The 17,575-nt window shown below is 45.0% G+C and overlaps 1 protein-coding gene across 2 annotated transcripts in view; it reads right to left on the bottom strand.

Annotated features, from left to right (window-relative positions):
• TBC1D31 (TBC1 domain family member 31) overlaps positions 1-17,575 on the bottom strand; it is a 1,687,314-nt gene that overhangs the window by 32,351 nt on the left and 1,637,388 nt on the right. The gene's annotated exons all lie outside the window — the stretch shown is intronic.

The following is a 17,575-nucleotide window of genomic DNA, read 5'->3' as shown; positions in this document are numbered from 1 at the left end:
CAAACCTGACAAGATGCCAAGCCAAGGAGGAAGAAGATGCCTGAATCCCACGTTTGAAGACATAGGCAGATACAATTAAAAGACTCATTGGACATCTGCAGCAGTGGGAGTAGTCGACCTCCCAACATATGAATAGATCCTCACATTGTTTACACCTACCCATATTAAAACATTGTTGCAAATTACAGGTGCACCGCGAGCTGGGAACAGCGATAGTCCCAAACTGGGAGGCTCGCGAGCGGACCAATCAGAACAGGGGGCTCTTATCACTGACGCCATTAACATTGACCAATCCTCAGAGGTCTTCATGTAACAATTTTCATGTATCAAATTGAAGGGACAGCCCAGGTATACCACCTGACTAACCCTCAGCCACTAACACCGTTCTCTATATGTGCGCTATACTAACCCTACCACTCGAGTAACCAATCCAGAGTGGAAATAGGTTTTTTACTAAACTTTGTAAAATGACGCAAGTAGCACGTCATACTACGGTAAAAAGGGCCTGCGAGCCCCACGATTGTGTGTGTGTCAGGACGGACGCGTACGCTCCTTGACCCATCCCTGCCGTTTTGTCTAATAAACAGCAGAGTCACCTTGCTTCTTGCGTGTGTCTCATACTCTATCTCTTTTGGGATATACGGGAGGAGTTGGGGCCTCCCTGCCCGGAGGTCTGCGGACGGCCCGGCCGACCCCGGCAGAATTCTCCCCCGACAAGTGGAGGTATTAATGTTTCCCTGCGAGATAGGCATTGAGGCCAAGTTGCAGCTGATCCAACTCAGGATACTACATCAATCATACCACTCTAGATCTAAAATGGCTCGGTGGGTTGGGGCAGACAATGGGGTATGCCTCAGATGTAAAAGAGCAGAGGGTACTTTCTTTCACATGGTCTGGGACTGCAATATTCTGCAGGGCTTCTGGGTGGAATGCATTGGGAGAATTTCTAGGGTTTTGGGGGCCAGTATTCCACGAGATCCGAAATTGATACTACTTGGTATATGGGGGCGGGGGGAGTGCAGTTCACAAAATATGAAAAGGGGTTTCTGGCTGTGGCGCTGGACGCGGGGAAGCGACAGACGGCCGCCACTTGGGGATCTGCCGACAAGCTTAGCATGGACCATTGGTCTAATGATGTGGACAGATGCGCAACCTTGGAAAGGCAGATCTATCATGCCAGAGGGTGCCCTATGAAATTTCTGAAGGTCTGGGGGAAATGGGAAGGTTCTGGATAATTTTCCCCCAAGGCGGGGAGACCAGAGCGGCCCATAGTTCTCCTTAATGGACTATTTATCTACATCCGGGAGGCAGCATCTCGGATTTGCCTGGGACACTTACGATCTGCTTTAATGTAATTCACGGCCATTGCTGCTGTATGTTTCATATGTGACCTGCCGACTGTTTCGTTTTCTATTTTTATGTTCTTGTGTACCTCCATAAAACGAATAAACAGAATTTTAAAAAACCTTTGTGGGGTTTGGAAAAACTCATACTTTGCTCTATAACTAGGATGGGAGTTGTCTCGACCATCAAATAATAAAGAAAACAGTCTTAAAATCAAAATGGCCCATGCTAACAAAACCTAATGCCTGCCCTATTTCTTGTAAAAAAAAGTGTGTAAAGGATTATGTATAAAAAAGGAAAATCGGTGTTCGACAAAGAATAAATGTAGCTGAATCAACTCTCCCCCCCATGTTTAGACATCACAGAATAAGGCCCCCTCTGTAGGAAGGATGACACACTCTGGCTCTAACACCGAAATAGTATGGAACGGGGATCGAGGTGTGCCTGGCCTTCCACTTCCACTTTAAAGGCTCTTGTTCCAGTCTTTTCCAAACAACAAAACAAAAGGTTCACACCAGTCCACCTTTCTCGGACATAGACCTCTTGAAAAACAATAGTTCAACGTTGGTCACCCCTTCTGCTGGGCTCAGACCTTTCACAGTTCAACAACACTTGCCGGGGCTCCCTTCCCCAAGCTTTTTACACTTTGGGTCTTCCTCAGTTGGGCTCAGACCGCATTTCGCATGTCGAAGACTTTCAAATGTGCATAGCTTTCTTTACAGACCACCGCAGGACCACTCAGAATTTCATGTTCAGCTTTTCCTCTCCCCTTCTCTCGTGGGTTAACTTTGTTCACTTTCGCTTTTACAGTGCATTCACTTTTATCACTACAAACAATGCACCTTTCCCAGAGACTTTCGGGTGGGCTACTCTTTTTCGCCAGACCACTCAGTTACTCAGTATAGCTGATTCCACTGCTGTCCTTACTTCAAAGTTCATTCACAGGTCTGCCTCTCCTCATCCAAATGCGTGCAGCCTTCATTTGTGATAAATTGTTTCAAACTGCAATCTTTTTTAGCACACACCGGTCTCTCAGGTAGCTTGCCAACTCACTGGCTGTGTGCGGTTCTTTCTTGCTTTTCCGATTTCCAATTCACGTGTCAAAGATAGTATCAAAGGCTTGGCCTAGCCTCCCCAACTCTGCCGTTCACCCGGGAGGGTCGCTGGTGTCCTTGAAACACAATCCAGTCTTCTATATTGGGACCTGGCCTTCGCCACATGTCTTTCGCGACCGTGTGGAGGCAACAACCTCCAGTAGGGAACTCTTGGGATTTTCAACCCGCTGCTTTCATCCTTTGATCCATCGCTCTGCTCTAGTAGGTTCGCCTTCACTTTGGAAGTTCTGCTCGTACTCGTGTTCCACCTTGCTCAGAGTGTGCATCTAGGTTCCGCCTTTCATCTGTGTGAGGAGAGCTAATTGGAATCAGGTGTATGCACCTAAAGTCAAGTGCCTGACCCAACTAGCGGGACATGTCCAGTCCGATGTATAAAAGTCAGTGTTGTTACTCTCAGTCGCCCTTCTCTTCGGCATAGTGTTTGTGCAGAAATGGGTGGGTGAGGGGGGGGGGAGTTGGTACATCAGATCCGACCCCTCCTATTTTGTAGGATGTACAAATAAGGTGGCAATACTACGTCTCACCCCTACCCCCGAAAACCCCTCACCCAGGTGATCCTCCCACACTGGGCCACCCCCAAATTCTGGATCCAAAGGCGATGGCCATGCCCTGGCCAGCTGAGAGAGATCGATCCCGAGGGACTAGCAGGTGAGACACCCTTTGGTTTTTCACAGGACCAAGGGCTTTGTGACGATTCGATAATATCAGCGTTTAGCATGGTTCATAACTCTTCTTGAATAATTCTCTTCCTTCTCTCGGGAATTCGGTAAGGCTTTATATCTACAATCTTCCCTGGAAGGGTACAAATATAATGGTACACTCCCGTAACTCTCCCTGGTTCAGTTCAAAATACATTAGGGAATTGTTGGAGGGGTCCATTAAATCTTATGTCTGGTTGTGTGCCAAATCTGGAGAAATTAACTTGTTAATGTCATTTTCATCAGTCAATAGACTGGTTAACATTACTGAAGTATCTTGAATGGGACTTTCCACTCTTTAAGAAGCTTAATATGATAGATGTGACTTTTAATTTTTCTATCTGGTTGGAAGATTCGATAGTTGGAAGGTCCTGTTTGCTCTAGGACTTCATAAGGTCTGTGCCACCTAGAGAGCATCTTGTTTTCGGAGAAGGGAAGTATAACCAATACCTTTAGACCCATGAAAAAGATCATCTACTGCTTTCCTATCATAGTATTCTTTCTGGTGTTGTTGGGTTTTGGCCATATTAGTCTGTATTATAACTCAAACCGCTGCCATGAGTTCTTTCAATCACTGAGCGCTTTGAGATAAGGGCAGAATAGCTCTCACACTCTTTTTCCATGTTTCCCGTAACTTATCCAGTAAATACCTTGGTTCTCTCCCATACAATAGCTCGAATGGGGGCCTCCAGTAGAAGATTGAGGTATTTTCCCATTGGCAAATAAGGCCCATAGTATCAGAATATCCCAATTCTTTCCATCTGCTTCTACTAACTTTTTAAAGATGTGTTTCAAAGTTTGATTGAATCTTTCAACCAAACCATCAGTTTGGGTTTGGTAAATGAAGGTATGTAGTGTTTTAATCTGAAGGCTCTCCTTAACATCTGCCATATGTTTACCATAAACGTGGATCCTCGATCTGTCAAAATCTCTTTTGGAAACCCAATTCTAGAGAAGAAGGGAAGTGTTTTAAGATTTTTTATGAAGTATTATTCCGTAAGGGAAAAACCTCAGGGTAACGAGTTGCATAATCTAAGATCACCAGTATATATCGATTCCCTAGTTTTTAGGTTTCAAAGGACACACTATATCCATAACTATGCGGGAAAAGGCTACATCTATAATTGGCAAGGGTTGTAAGGGAACTGGAGGAGAAAGTGGAGTACTGATTGTCTGGCATAAGGCACAAGTACCGATAAAGCCTGTGTTTTTCCGGTTCCCAGATATCCCACTGTTAAATGAGAGTGAGCAATCTCTAGAAGATTATTAGTATGGCTTTTATGTACCATGATCTGTGACCTAAGAATACTATCTGGTCCAACTTCTCCCCTATATAACAGTCCAGACTTTACAAAAACTGAACACTCGTTTCCCTTTCTTCTTCTTCCGGCAATACTTGAAGAAATGGCTCGGCAAGCAAGGGATTATTTCTTTGAGCTAAAGCTCAATCTGGAATAACCTCAGACTCCTCGTCGACAATGGGGATAGATGTTATTACTGGATCAGGAGGAAGCTCAATATCTGTTTCTCCAAAACCCAGAGTTCCTCTTGGTTTGATTACTGCTCTCAATTTCTTGGGGTTTTGGAAACAGGGCCTTCTCCAATATCCCTTGGGCTATTCTTTCTCCTGATTTAATTTGGTACGGCTTTGTCCCATTATTTTGCATCCTTACTTTGATAGCCCCTCTATAATCAGGGTCAATCACCACTAAACCATACCACCAGGCCTGACTTAGAGGCTTGTCTGAAGTAAGTGCCCGGAGGTTCGGGGGGGCAAGAAACAAGTCTGTGGATATCAATGCTCTGTCTCCTGGGTGAAATAATTTGCCTCTACCATTATATATATCAAATCCTATAGATTGTTCAGTAGCAATGGTAGGATCAGAGGCTCTTTTACAAAGTTTCTCAAATTTAAGGGTTCCCCAATTTATTTCAACTGAGTCGGTCCAACTCCTGACACCATATGTGAGGGTTCACAAATGCGAGACTGACACATAGTTGTAGTTTTCTCAATGTTTGCCATTTAATAAAATTAAAAAGGAGCAAGATAAATGCCAACCTACCCCATCCTAACGGAAATGTTCCTACCTAGCAAATTAAAACTAAAGAAGGAAGAACTAGTTTCCAAATGTATCCGACCCTCACACTAATACATATAACCAAAGTATACAAGGTAAATATATCTGATTCCACTTCAACAAAACAGTGCAAAAGTCAAACTTAGAATTCCCCCATAGTATTGTGACCAGGGTTTGGTTTCCTTCTCCTGGATCAATTTAGGAAGTTAATTGTAAAGAGGTAAGTTCAACAAAGTTCTTTTCAGTTCACCACAAAACATTGTTTCCATTCAATATATCCTTCCGTTTAGTAAAGCAAATGTCTCCTTCACAAAAAACAAGTGTTCAAAATCAAAGCCACTGCTTCCTTTAAAGTGTTCTTCCAAGGATATAAAGCAGATATAAGGATACCTGTCACAGCAACCCAGTGGCACAGATGTAAACACGGGCATTTTATGCTCCATCACGTATTTCCGGCCTTCTGTATTACCGGTGGAGACTTTCCCTCTGCATCATTCAATACTTATTACGAGAGGACTGAACGCTCCGCACGTTGCAACCCTCTTCACACTGTGGACTTCGGGGTGAGACCCTAGTGTTTCTGCTTTTTTTGGCCCTCTCTTTTGCCTTGCCTTCATTTCACATTTTGCTTTCGCTCTGTCTTAATTATGCCATTTTGTGCATCACACGCTCCCGCTTCTCTGCTCCCTTCTGAGCCTTTTAGGGCTCTGCTTTTCCTTCACTGACTCTGGGCATCATCCGCCGGCTCCCAATAACATCAAGAGGGTTTTTGTGCCATCCGGCTTTTCCTTCTCTGCTGGGACGCAATCCCATCTGCCCGCTGCTCTATCCCTACTTGATACAGAAAGGAGGTACATTGTGGCGGCAGACCAGGATCGGCCTTATCTCTTCAAGGAGAAACTCCGGGAAAAAACCAAAACAAGCAAGGGTTCAAGGAGGTCACCAGGTAAGGAGTCAGAATCAAGCAAATCAGGTGAGAGTTTGCAATACCAGCCAAAACAAGTAGAAATGGCACAGATGCAAGAACGTATCAATGCTGTACATAATCTGCAGCTGAAACAATCATTAAAGGCAGAGAACGCAACGTTGCAGCATATGATTACTGCAAGGGACTCCTTGTCAACAGATGCCCTTGTTGTGTGCTTACCTTCAGGGAAATTCGGTGGGACACCGAGACATTCAAAATAATTGTTAAATGCCTGTACTGTATATTTTCTTCTCCGGGACACCACGTTTACCACAGACAAGTTCAAGATTGGATTCATGATCTCAAATATGACAGGGAATGCACTGTCTTAGATTACTCCTTTACCTATTACTGCCAGTCCTCTTGTGGCTTCCTATGCTGCTTTTGTCCCAAGTTATGAAGGACATGCTCGAATGACAGGAGTTGACTTTCAATGCTTACAAATCCCTACTTGACTTGAGACAAGAAAACATGAATGTATTAGCCTATGTGACTAGATTTAAGAAGTACGCATCCGAGGCAGGATGGCCAGAGGCCGCTCAATATACGATCTTCAGGAGAGGGCTGTCAGAGGATATCAAGGATGAACTTGCCCATGCTCCTCGCCCCGCATCCTTAGCAGAATTGATCTCATTGGTCTTGCAGATTGAATACTGTCAAAAAGAAAGGCGAGAGGAGGAGGACTAGAGGGAGCACTGTGGTGCCTCGACAAAACCCTTCAGCTAAGGATCCACCTAAGACTGCCGAACCTATGCAAATTGGTGCAACCATTGGTTACCTTATACCTACGGAAAGACAAAGAATAAGAGACCAGGGATTATGTTTATACTGTGCAACTAGAGGCTACCTTCTAAGAGACTGGGCCTCAGTACGAGCTTGGCAGTGTTCTGAGCATCCTCCATTTTCGGATACCCAGGCCCTGCCATTGATAGGAATCAAGATGGCCCCTGTGGCCTCTTGCTTTCTATTGCCTGTTACCTTGTTTTCCCAAAGTCCTGGGAAGCCCTGACTCTGTCCCTTCCCCCTGACTGGCTGTTGGGTGGAAGTTCCACATATGGTGTTGTTGTGAAGTCCAGGCCAGACTGGCTGGAGCCTTTCCAGTGACTGTATGTTGTTGGTACACCCTCTGGGTGGGACCGGGGTGAATGGAGTGTGTGACCAATATGCACTTCTTGTTGTGGATGTCTGGTATCTGGTGTTGACACAATTTTTTTATTTTTTTTAATTTTTTTATTGACTTTAGTTTTGTAAAGAAAAACAAACTTTTTTGTCACAATTCAATTCACTTTCAATCCCCAGCCCACGTCATGCTGTTATTCCATTTTCCCTTGAATTTGGCAAGCGTGGGCATATTGGATCGTCTGAAATTAAACCATGTTTTTTTTTTTTTTTTGGCGAGCTAATGATTTCTAATAGTTTATGTCAGTATCATGTCCATAAAGTTAATCACGTTGCAGGTTAGTTGTATATTTCTTCCCGTTATCAGATATGACCACCATTCTTCCATATTGCCGTTTTTAGGGGCATAACGTTCGAGATGGAGGGTCCGCTGTTCAGTGATTTGTGTACACTCGATTATGAGGTGTTTAATAGATTCAGGTTCCTGCTTACAGAAGCGACAGTTTGCGTCAATAGTCATGGGATCTTTTATTCTTCTTTTATATAGCTTGGTGTTGAGCAAGTTAAGGCGAAGCCTTAGAAATTGATTTCGATGATATTGAGAGGGAAACTTGGACAGGTATTTCGGTAGGTTACCTCTTTCCTGTTCACACAGTCCAAGGTCTAGTCCAGTGGATAGTGTTGCTCGCCTTTCCGCATTTTTAATCCACTTGGATTGCATGAATTTTGTTTTTGCTTGTTTTGGCATCCGTAGCACCAGAGGCATTTTTATATTTGCTTCTTCCAGGATGCTTAATAAATTTTCTTCCCAGCTTTTTAGCATAGATGCAGATGCGTCAGTTATTTTGTTAGCCAAGATTGTGTAAGCAGTTGCTACCGGCACCATTCTGATTTTTCTTAACAGTAGTATGGATTTCCATTGTAGGGTAGAGTGCAAGGAGTCAAGGCCAAGTTCATGTCTCATAGCCACCATTGAGACACATTGTGGTAGTTGGAGGACTTTGCGCCAGAAGCAACCTTCAATTTGTGCCCATAGGCTTGCTCTGATATTCCACCCTGTTTCACACCCAAAACATATTGCTGGGATCACTTTCTGTAAGTAAAAAGTCATTACGGGTTGGACTGAGAATTTGCCGTAATTTAAATGTAATTTCCGACCTTGTAAGGCAAACATTTTCATCCGCTGGGTGATTTCGTTTATCCAGCTCCACTCTCTGATTGACCCATTGAATGAAACACCCAGTTATCGGATGGCTTCTGTTCTGGCTAATATTTCTTTATCGATGTGCCAGTTAAACCTCGGTTTTCTTAAGTTATTTCCTGATCCAAAGACCATCACTTGCGTTTTATTTGCATTTATCCTTAGATGGTTTTCTGTTAAATAGGCCTGCAAAGCTGTTAGTGATCGTTGTAGGCCTATTTCGGTGCAATCAAGCAACACTATGTCGTCTGCATAGATTATATGTGTTACATGTGTGCCGTTGATTTTTGGGGGAAAGCATCTCGTTTGAGCAAAAGCTTCGGGTAGATCTGAGATGAAAAGTTTAAACAGAGTGGCTGCTAGTGGGCATCCTTGCTTCACCCCCTGTGTGGTTTTTATTTCATCAGTTAGTTCTCCTTCTGCATTTAGACGCACGCGGATACTGGTTTTGGTGTGTAGTGCCACTAGTGGGGCTAGTAGTTCGTTGGGACATCCCCATTTTTTTAGTTTGTGCCACAACAGGTTCCGGTTTATGCAATCAAAGGCCTGTTTTAGATCAATAAACGCTAAATACAACCTTTTTTTCTGTTTTATAGCATTTAGTTTAGCCAGATTTAATAGTACTAAATTGAGTTCCACTCCGACTCCTTTGGTGAATCCGGTTTGTCGTTCATCGTGGATTTTATTCTGTTTTGCCCACCTTTCAATTTTTTCTTGGAGGAATGTGGCAAATATCTTCCCCATAGTGTCACGCAGAGCTATGGGGCGATAGTTTGCAGGATCGTCTTTATTTCCTCTTTTGAACACTGGAACGATTATTACTTTCGTCCATGAGCAAGGAATTTTGGATGTTCGGGCAATCTGGTCAAATAGCACCTTGATGAAATTTGTCCAGCTTGCTTTGTTAGTTTTGAGCATGATGTTGGATACTCCATCAGGGCCAGCAGCACGTGATGATTTTAGTCTCTGAATTGCATGTGAGATGTTCTCGAGTGATTCTCTTACGTCCCAGATATATTGATCTGTTTTTAAATTTGATGTTTTAACATCGCCAGTGTTGTTGAATACTATACCATAATGAGTTGTCCAGGAGGATGCATTCACGCCGTTTGCTAGATAATTTGGTTGAATCAAACAACCATTATTTATTATTTTCCATATATTGGAACTGTCTTTTTGAATTAAAAGACGCAGCATTAGTTCTGCTTGTTCCTGTCTTCGAGTGATTTTGAAGGATTTCAGCCAATTTCGATATTTTTGACGCCTGGTAGCTAAATGTTGAGGTAGATGTGTCCCTCCGATAGATTTTAGTTTTTTTAAGTCACTGGCAAGTAGCTTCTTTGCTTCACTTAGTGCTGGACTAAATGGATGGGTGTGGTCTCTCGTCGTTTTCTTGTATGCATTTCTATGCGGGTCCAGGAAAGGAGTATATTCTGTGTGTAAGTTTGTGGTGCATGCCTCCATAAAGGCTAAGGTTATTTTATCGATTTGCTTGTTAGTTATTCTTAAGCGGTTTAGGGAGGAGTTAATATCCAATTGCGTAGGGTAACATTGTAACGTTGTTATTGAGCCCGTAAACCATGATAGAATAAGTGGGTTATGATCGCTATTGGGCATTTGCCTTACTTGTAAATCAGAAATCAGGGCATGCAGGTTGTCAGATGCCCATATGTAGTCTAAGGTTTTAGATAGACCACCTCGTTGCCATGTTGCTGCTGCAGGGATATCTCCTTTTGTACTCCCATTCAGCAATACACAATTACGAGCTGATATTTCATGTGTCCATTTCGTGCTCCGATTCGATCTTTCAGATGGGATCGCTTGTGTAGTATCCATATTAGATTGATTGGATGTTTTAAACCAAGAAAAGTTTAGATCTCCGCAGATTAGTATAAACGGTGCGACAAATGCTGCATAGCAGTTATCTATTTGGGTAGTTATTGACCTCAAGTAGTCATCATCTGTAATCATTGCGGGATTCCAGTAAGTATTTACCAGCAGCAGATGTTGTTTTCCTTTTAGTCCGTGTATGGTGTGGGGCGATGCTTCAAGCGTAATTGCTTGAACAAATAAATTTGGATTTTGGATGTCGATTACTTTCCATCCTGATGAATTTTTTATCATGGCAAGGAGGCCGGAGAAAGGCCTTCCCAATGTGTTTTTGCCTGCTTCGTTTAAGTATGTTGTATATCCGTCGCAGGAGGGTGTCTTTCTGAGCCATGTTTCCTGGAAACAAATAAACAGGCTTCTGATGTCTTGCTCTCTTCCTTCCCGAAATAGGTGAGCAAATCCTCTGGTGTTCCAAGTTGTTAGTAATTGGGTCACTTGTCTGGACCCTCCGTGGTCCTATGCGATTACTTTTTCGTCTATTTGTTTCGGATGCCTGAGATAAATGTTGTTTGAATTGGCTTCTCGGGTCCTCTCTTTTTGTAGTAAGTGTCGTTTTGTGTTGGCCTTTTCCCTGTGTCGATTTGTTTAAAACTGGAGAATCGATTGCTATGGTTAGATTAAATCCATAGAACAGTAGATCTTCCTTCGCGTCTAGAATTGGGCGCGCCACTGTTTTGGATTGCATATGCAGGATTACCCAATCTGATCTGGATTCATTTTTGTATTCAACGATATTGATATCATCAGATCGGATATTCCTCAAGGCAGGTATACTGTGCAACAGCTTCATCACGTTTGTTCTGTTGAGGTTTATTTCATTTTTTTCCTCTAGAATATTTTCAAGCTCCAGTTTATCCAGACAACCTGTATGGTGGCTCAGTTTGTCACTTCTGCGTTGTGTGCCAGATAGATTTAAATTTTTAGTTTGGGCCTTTGTATATTTCGGGTTTAGTTTCAGTAAAGATTTTACAGGTGGACTTTGCGATCGTCTGTTTGTTACAGTCTTGTTCATTCCGAAAATTTCTCGCCGTTTTTCAACTTCTTTTGGCCATCGCCCAGCTGGGCCCAAAGGATAGCGCTCTGAATGTGTATCTCTCTCTTCTCTTCTAGATGGTGTTAAAGTGATCCGTTCTCTTTCTGACGGGTCGTGTATCTTAAGGACATCATCGGTTTCTTGTTCATCGTCGACAGAGTAAGTTGATAGATCACAAAGTTCAATTTCCTCTTCTATGGACCGATCTACCGACGGACTGATGTCGTTTCTTCTGCGTTTGATGGGAGGTTCTTTGTTGTTTGTACAGTTGGCAGCACCCGGCCTGACAGTTTCATGCGCGTCATTCATTTTTGGCACGACATTAGTTTTTTGTATCACTGGTCGCGGCGGAGTGTTCAAGTTTCTTATAAATTTTTTTGCCTCATTTGTTCGCGGGCGTTTTGTAGCCGAACCTCTCTTTTGCGTTTTCAGGGTAGTGGATTGAGTTGTTTCCAATTTCTCTGCTAGTTTTGCTGTTAGTATAGTTTTTGCTGTGCCTGAGAAAATGTCAAAGGAGATTTTCTTCTCTATTGGTGCTGCTTGGTTCACCAGTGTGATCAGTGATCTAGGGGGCATTTCATTCTGGTTTGCTCCAACTGTTACCTCAGCAGCTTCTTTTCGTGTGGTGGATCTTCTTTGTACGTCAATCGCAGTAGCAGAGCCCGTTATATTGTTTGCTTTAAAGCCGGATCCAGCACTTGGGGGCATTGCTTTCACGAATTGGTTACTTTCCTCGTTCTTATTTGCCATTTTGTCACCACTAGTCGCAGTATCTGTGAGTTTTTCCTCCAGATCGGTTTGTTGCTTACGTGGGTGATCATGACTTCCTTGTTGTTTAGACTTCTTCTCATGATCATTGTGCCTCAGATTGCCTACTGTAGGCTCTCTCATTAGGTTGATGAGTGGTTGAACTGTAACATTATGTCTAAGCCACTTGGTGCACTCTACTAAGGCTTCGGCAAGATCTGATTTTTCGTGTGCCTCCCGTCGTGTGATTTCATTTAGACGTGAGTGCCATTGGTGGGTCGACGCGGCCTCAAGGTCCAAACGATTGCTTAGATGTTCATTTCCCTTTTCTAAAGTCAACAATTTGTTGTTTAACCATGCTAGAATGGCGTTTTGGTCCTGTACGGATTCTTTTATTGACTCATATAATTTCATGAATGGCATTAGTGCTATTGAAGTGGCCGCTAGGACATTGTTATGGATCTGAATTCCGGCTGCGATGGAAATATTTTCTTTGCAAATCATGTGATTTTCGGGACCTTTAGATTCATTTTGATCCAATGTCCCGTTTTCAATCGAGTTGTTTTTTGACTGATTTACGTTATGTTCATCGTATTTTTTGTATTCTTTTCTTGTCTGTCGATTGTTTTGTTGATGGGCAGCAGGTGCATCCAGATTCAAGTGGTTTACTACAGCATCAGGATATGGTGAAGATGGTGTATTTTTTTCAGAAGTATGTTTTACTACTTTACGCAGCGTGCTTGCCATACAACCTGGTGTTTGTTCATTGGCATTATTGGATGAAAAGCTTTCATTTAGGCGCTCACGCATTAGATTAAAATCTGATTTGAGACGGGCAGTTAGCCGTGCTTCCCGCGCGGCAATGTCAAAGGACGTGGATGTGTTCACGTTGGGTGTCAACTGTGAATTTAACTTGGGCAGTTTGTTTCCAATCCTTGTCCGAGCAGCAGGTGCATCGTTGTTATCTGCGTCGTTGGATGTGCGTCCATCTGCTTTGTCTGGAGTGCATGTTGTTACATGCGTAATTATATGCATTTGAGAAGCATCTTTTTGAATATGAGGCCTCTGGTCAAAAGGTTTTGCTGTTTTTTGAGACTCTCGTGTGCTGGAGGGACCATGCAGCGCCTCTGTGTTATTTGATGTGACCTCAGATTGCATGTAGCTGATTTGTTTTTTGGGAGATTTTAGGCTTCCAATTGATGGGGATCGCATTGCCAGTAGATCTGCGTCGGTGATATTAAATGAGAAGATCTCGGAGGCGTCTAGGTATACTGTTGGAGGATGTTCTGGCAGCTCGATTTGTACAATTTTGGGGAGAGCAGGCGGGCGCACTAAACGATCGATCTTGCTATGTCCAGTGTGCTCTTTTTGACGTTCTGCAGATATTGGACCGTTAATGCCGGACGCCGGGAGCATTGCAGGCTGCATATTAAAGTTTCCACTTTGCTGGTGGGCCATTTCAGAGTTAGTGCCTATATATGCGTAGTGAGTTTTGTTGTTCGCCTCAGGGTACGCCGCTACAGGCATGATGTCGGCTCCTGCTTCCGCTTCAGCTTCCACTCCCTCTCCTCCCACTCCTGCCTCTGCTACAACTGCAGCCTCAGCTATCGCGGCTGCCGTTGTCGGTGGTAATGTAATAGAAGATGGCAATAATAAACTGACTGGAGATGCAGTTTGCGCCATGCTAGGTAAACCATCATTCAGAGTCTCTGAAGAAGTTTCCACTGGGCGATCAAAAGCGCGCAGCTCTGCTTTTTGGGGCAACGTGTTTGGCATGGGGTGGAGTGCGTTTATCTTACCTTGTTCCTTTTTAGGAATTTGTTTCCGCAGCCGGTTTCGCGTGTGTACTCCCATGCCTGATGTCTCTACGCCTGGGGATAGCTCCATCTGGTCCGCACCCTTAGCGCTCTATGGTCAGCCTCAGATGTCTCGGACGCTCAACTGTTCGGAGGCGTACTAAGGCGGACTGTGCAGAATCAGTCTTTTTTGCCGGGCTTCACGACGTTGCTTTCAGCTGCCTTCCAGGCCCTCCAGAGCCAAACAGCAGCACAACAGCGTACGTTGAAAACGAAGCACCGCCCTTGACTCGCACCGGGCTTCACGCCGCAAGGGCTCAGGGCGCTTCGTTTTACTTCCTGGCTCCAGGGGGCGTGGCTTGTCGCTCGGAAGGCCCTTAAAGGCGAAAGGCTCCTTTTCTGTCCTGCAAGCGCAAGCTCAAGTTTTCAAATTTGCCCAGTTGAATAAATGAAAGAAAAGCTGTAGCTGTTGCTGTAGCTCACACTCCACACCGATGGTCTATAGTCCAGACCAGAGCCACAGCAGCACAACAACGTACGTTGAAAACGAAGCACCGCCCTTGACTCGCACCGGGCTTCACACAATGACTGAGAAAGCCCTGCCCGAAACGGGTATGATTGCAGTGTGTAGTGTTGAATGGCTGGGTACTTGTCCCAATACACATTCCTTGTTGTGAGTGTCTGAGAGGGAGGAGAATGGCCAGAATGCACTATATGCCTGATTGGCTGACTGACTGCTGAATGCCCTTCTGAGTGATTGGTTGCCCGAGTGTGACCCAGCAGAATGAATGAGAGATCAACAAGTATATCTGAGGGCCTCTCACTGCTAGAAATCGTTGAGAAGCTGAAATTGAAACTGACGCTTAATCTCGAAGCCGAGCCTGAAGAAGAAGGTTGACTGCTGTCTCCCTTCGCCGAAAGCCGTAAGGCACTGAGACTGATCCGAGAGAGGACCTGGTTAGGCGCCCTCTTCCCGTGCTCCGAGGGACCATCAAGCACCGCTAACCTTCGCCGAAGCGCCCTGGAAGTCAGACGCTCGTCAGGCTGCCGACCGGAGATGGGGACCGCCAAGGAGAACGAAGATAAGCACTAGACATTCCGTCCACCGTCGTTGACAAGGGTTCGCAGGTTTGCTATAACCGCTGGAGGAATTATCATCCGGATACCACTAAAGACCTACATCCCAGACAGATTCCAAAGATCTACAGTATCTTTAAAACAGAGGAAACCTCCTGCTTCGGAACCCGAAGAACACGAGGTGTCGGACGGGAGGATAGCTCTGTGGCAACACGTGGGTCTTGTAAGCAAGACCACGCTGAACAAACGCAGGTTCGAATCCCGGACCCGCGCTTGAAAAAAAAAATTTAAAAAAATAAAAAATTAAAAAGAAATGAGCACGTTATACATAACCTACCCTTCCGCAATGAAACTAGCACCTATATACCTACGGGTTATATGCGCTGCAAATTAATGCACAAACAAACATACATGTGAGACACAGTATTATTGTGGGTCTCTTCAATATATAGGCAGGAGCTGGCCCGTACCACTAAGGCCCACAACGGGGCCCGCTTCCATTCCTCTTTACATCTGCATCGGGCAAAGAGACTTCCCTGACCACACGCAGCATCTTCGAGCTACGAGACATCTGCTGGCCACACCTTGTACTGGTAAGGCTGAAGACTTCTTTTTGGGGCACAATCTCGTGTTGATGCGCCACGCCAACTTTGCACTGCCATACCCTTTATAATTGAGATCACGCCTGTCTAAGTGCTTCTCAATATTAGCAGCCTTGCGTTTCGTGCATAACCCATTTCTGGGTTCATTTATATTCAACAGTTTTCGGTGCCCCTGTGCACTCCGAACACTCCATGATGGCGGCAGATAGTGCATGGCAGTGTTCTGCTTTTCTTGATTTGTTTGGGCCAGCCCCTGCCCCCTCTCCCATTGGTTGCCTTGGCCATAGTAAGCCAATTGCTGCAACCGGGAGGCGGGAGCCGGCCCAGACAACTAAAGCCCACAACGAAGGTCCCGGTCTGCTCCCAGTCCGCTACGAGGATGCTGCTTGGGAAATGTATCTGCACATGAGCCTCCATGATGCGGCTGCCTCACACCTCAAGGAAACCTGGACTACCTTGACATTCATTCCTCCTTAACCATGGGTTAGCTCCGTCCCTAGGGATATACTCCTACCATCTTTTGACTTTCAATTTCCTTCTCTGCCTGTCTCTCATGTTTCACTTGTTTGCATTGCATTTTGCACCTACTGTTACAATCTGATTGGGTTGCAATTTCAAATCTAGCTTTGTTTTTGCATTTGGTTAAACTGAAATCTAGCTGTGTTTTTGCATTTGGTTAAACTCAAATCTAGCTGTCTTATTGCAACCTTGCAGTGCCCTTTGCTTGTATTACCTGCTTTTTCTGTAACCTACTGGCCCAGTGACTGCACCGTTCTACTTGCTCTACTCTTACCCGCTTCCCCCCACCCACTTCTCTCTCTATCTCACCCATGGCGCTTTCTGTTTCTCCATTGACTATCCTTCCCTTCTCACTAAGTCTGAAGTTCAAAAAGGACATCTAGGCCTCCAACCCGGGTCCCCCTATTGCCGAGACCTATTCTAGTGCTTCCTCCAGACAGACCCTCACCGACATCCTCTTTGTTGTTCCTTCGCCAGATCTATGGACTCTTCATATGATCTCTGTGCCCTGTCCTATCTCCTCCTCTCCCATTAATGGTGGCACCCGCTGGGAAGCTCTCATGGCCCCTTTGACTCCTCTAAGGTCATCATTAATGTCTACCTAAATGTCACCGTAATGGTCCAAGGCCCTCAGGCCAATCTCCTACTCTTTGATAGGCTCTTCCATTGCTGTATCACTTTCCTTCCATCTCCTGCTGTCCCCTCCCTCTCCTCTCCTGCTTCCCTGTCTCTCCACTCTGTCCCCCCCTTGGCTCCCCTGCCCTCTCTTACCTCCTTTTCTGCGCCCCCCCGGACTCTTTCACCTCTACAGGTGTACCTCTGATTTGTACCCCTCTCCGGATAGGCTTTTAAGACTGGTAACCTTCTTCATCTTGCCACTCTCAACTCTCGCTTTGCTGTCAAACACTCCTCTGACATCTGCCGCCTCCTTGAAGAACTTGACCTTGATGTGCTCGGTCTCACTGAGGATTGGTTCACGGCCAGCTCTGTCACTAGCTTTGACACTCTCCTCTCTGACGGCTACAGGATCCCCTCAGCACCCAGTTCCACCCGGTCCGGAGGGGGTGTAGCCTTGATCTTTCCTGGGTAGATTCCTGCCTCTATCATTCCCACACCAACCTACTACTCTTGCAAATGCCTTGTCTGCAGGCTTTCACTCTCTCTCCTGGCCATTCTCTAACCATGGCTACCATCTACCGGCCCTCTGGTCAGATCACCACTTTCCTCTCTGAGTGGACAGACCTCTCCTCCTCCCTCCTGGCCTCTACCACTCAACTCCTCCTTGTTGGTGACCTCAATATACACCTAGATTCTCCCTTTTCCTCGTCTGTACTCTTTCGTAACCTCTGCAATTCCCTCTCCCTTTCTATCCTCCCCTCTGGCCCAACT

The sequence above is a fragment of the Ambystoma mexicanum genome, chromosome 5q (genome assembly GCF_040938575.1).
Source record: "Ambystoma mexicanum isolate Mex_15411 chromosome 5q, UKY_AmexF1_1, whole genome shotgun sequence".
NCBI lineage: Eukaryota > Metazoa > Chordata > Amphibia > Caudata > Ambystomatidae > Ambystoma > Ambystoma mexicanum.
This window is presented reverse-complemented; position numbering and strand designations above follow the sequence as displayed.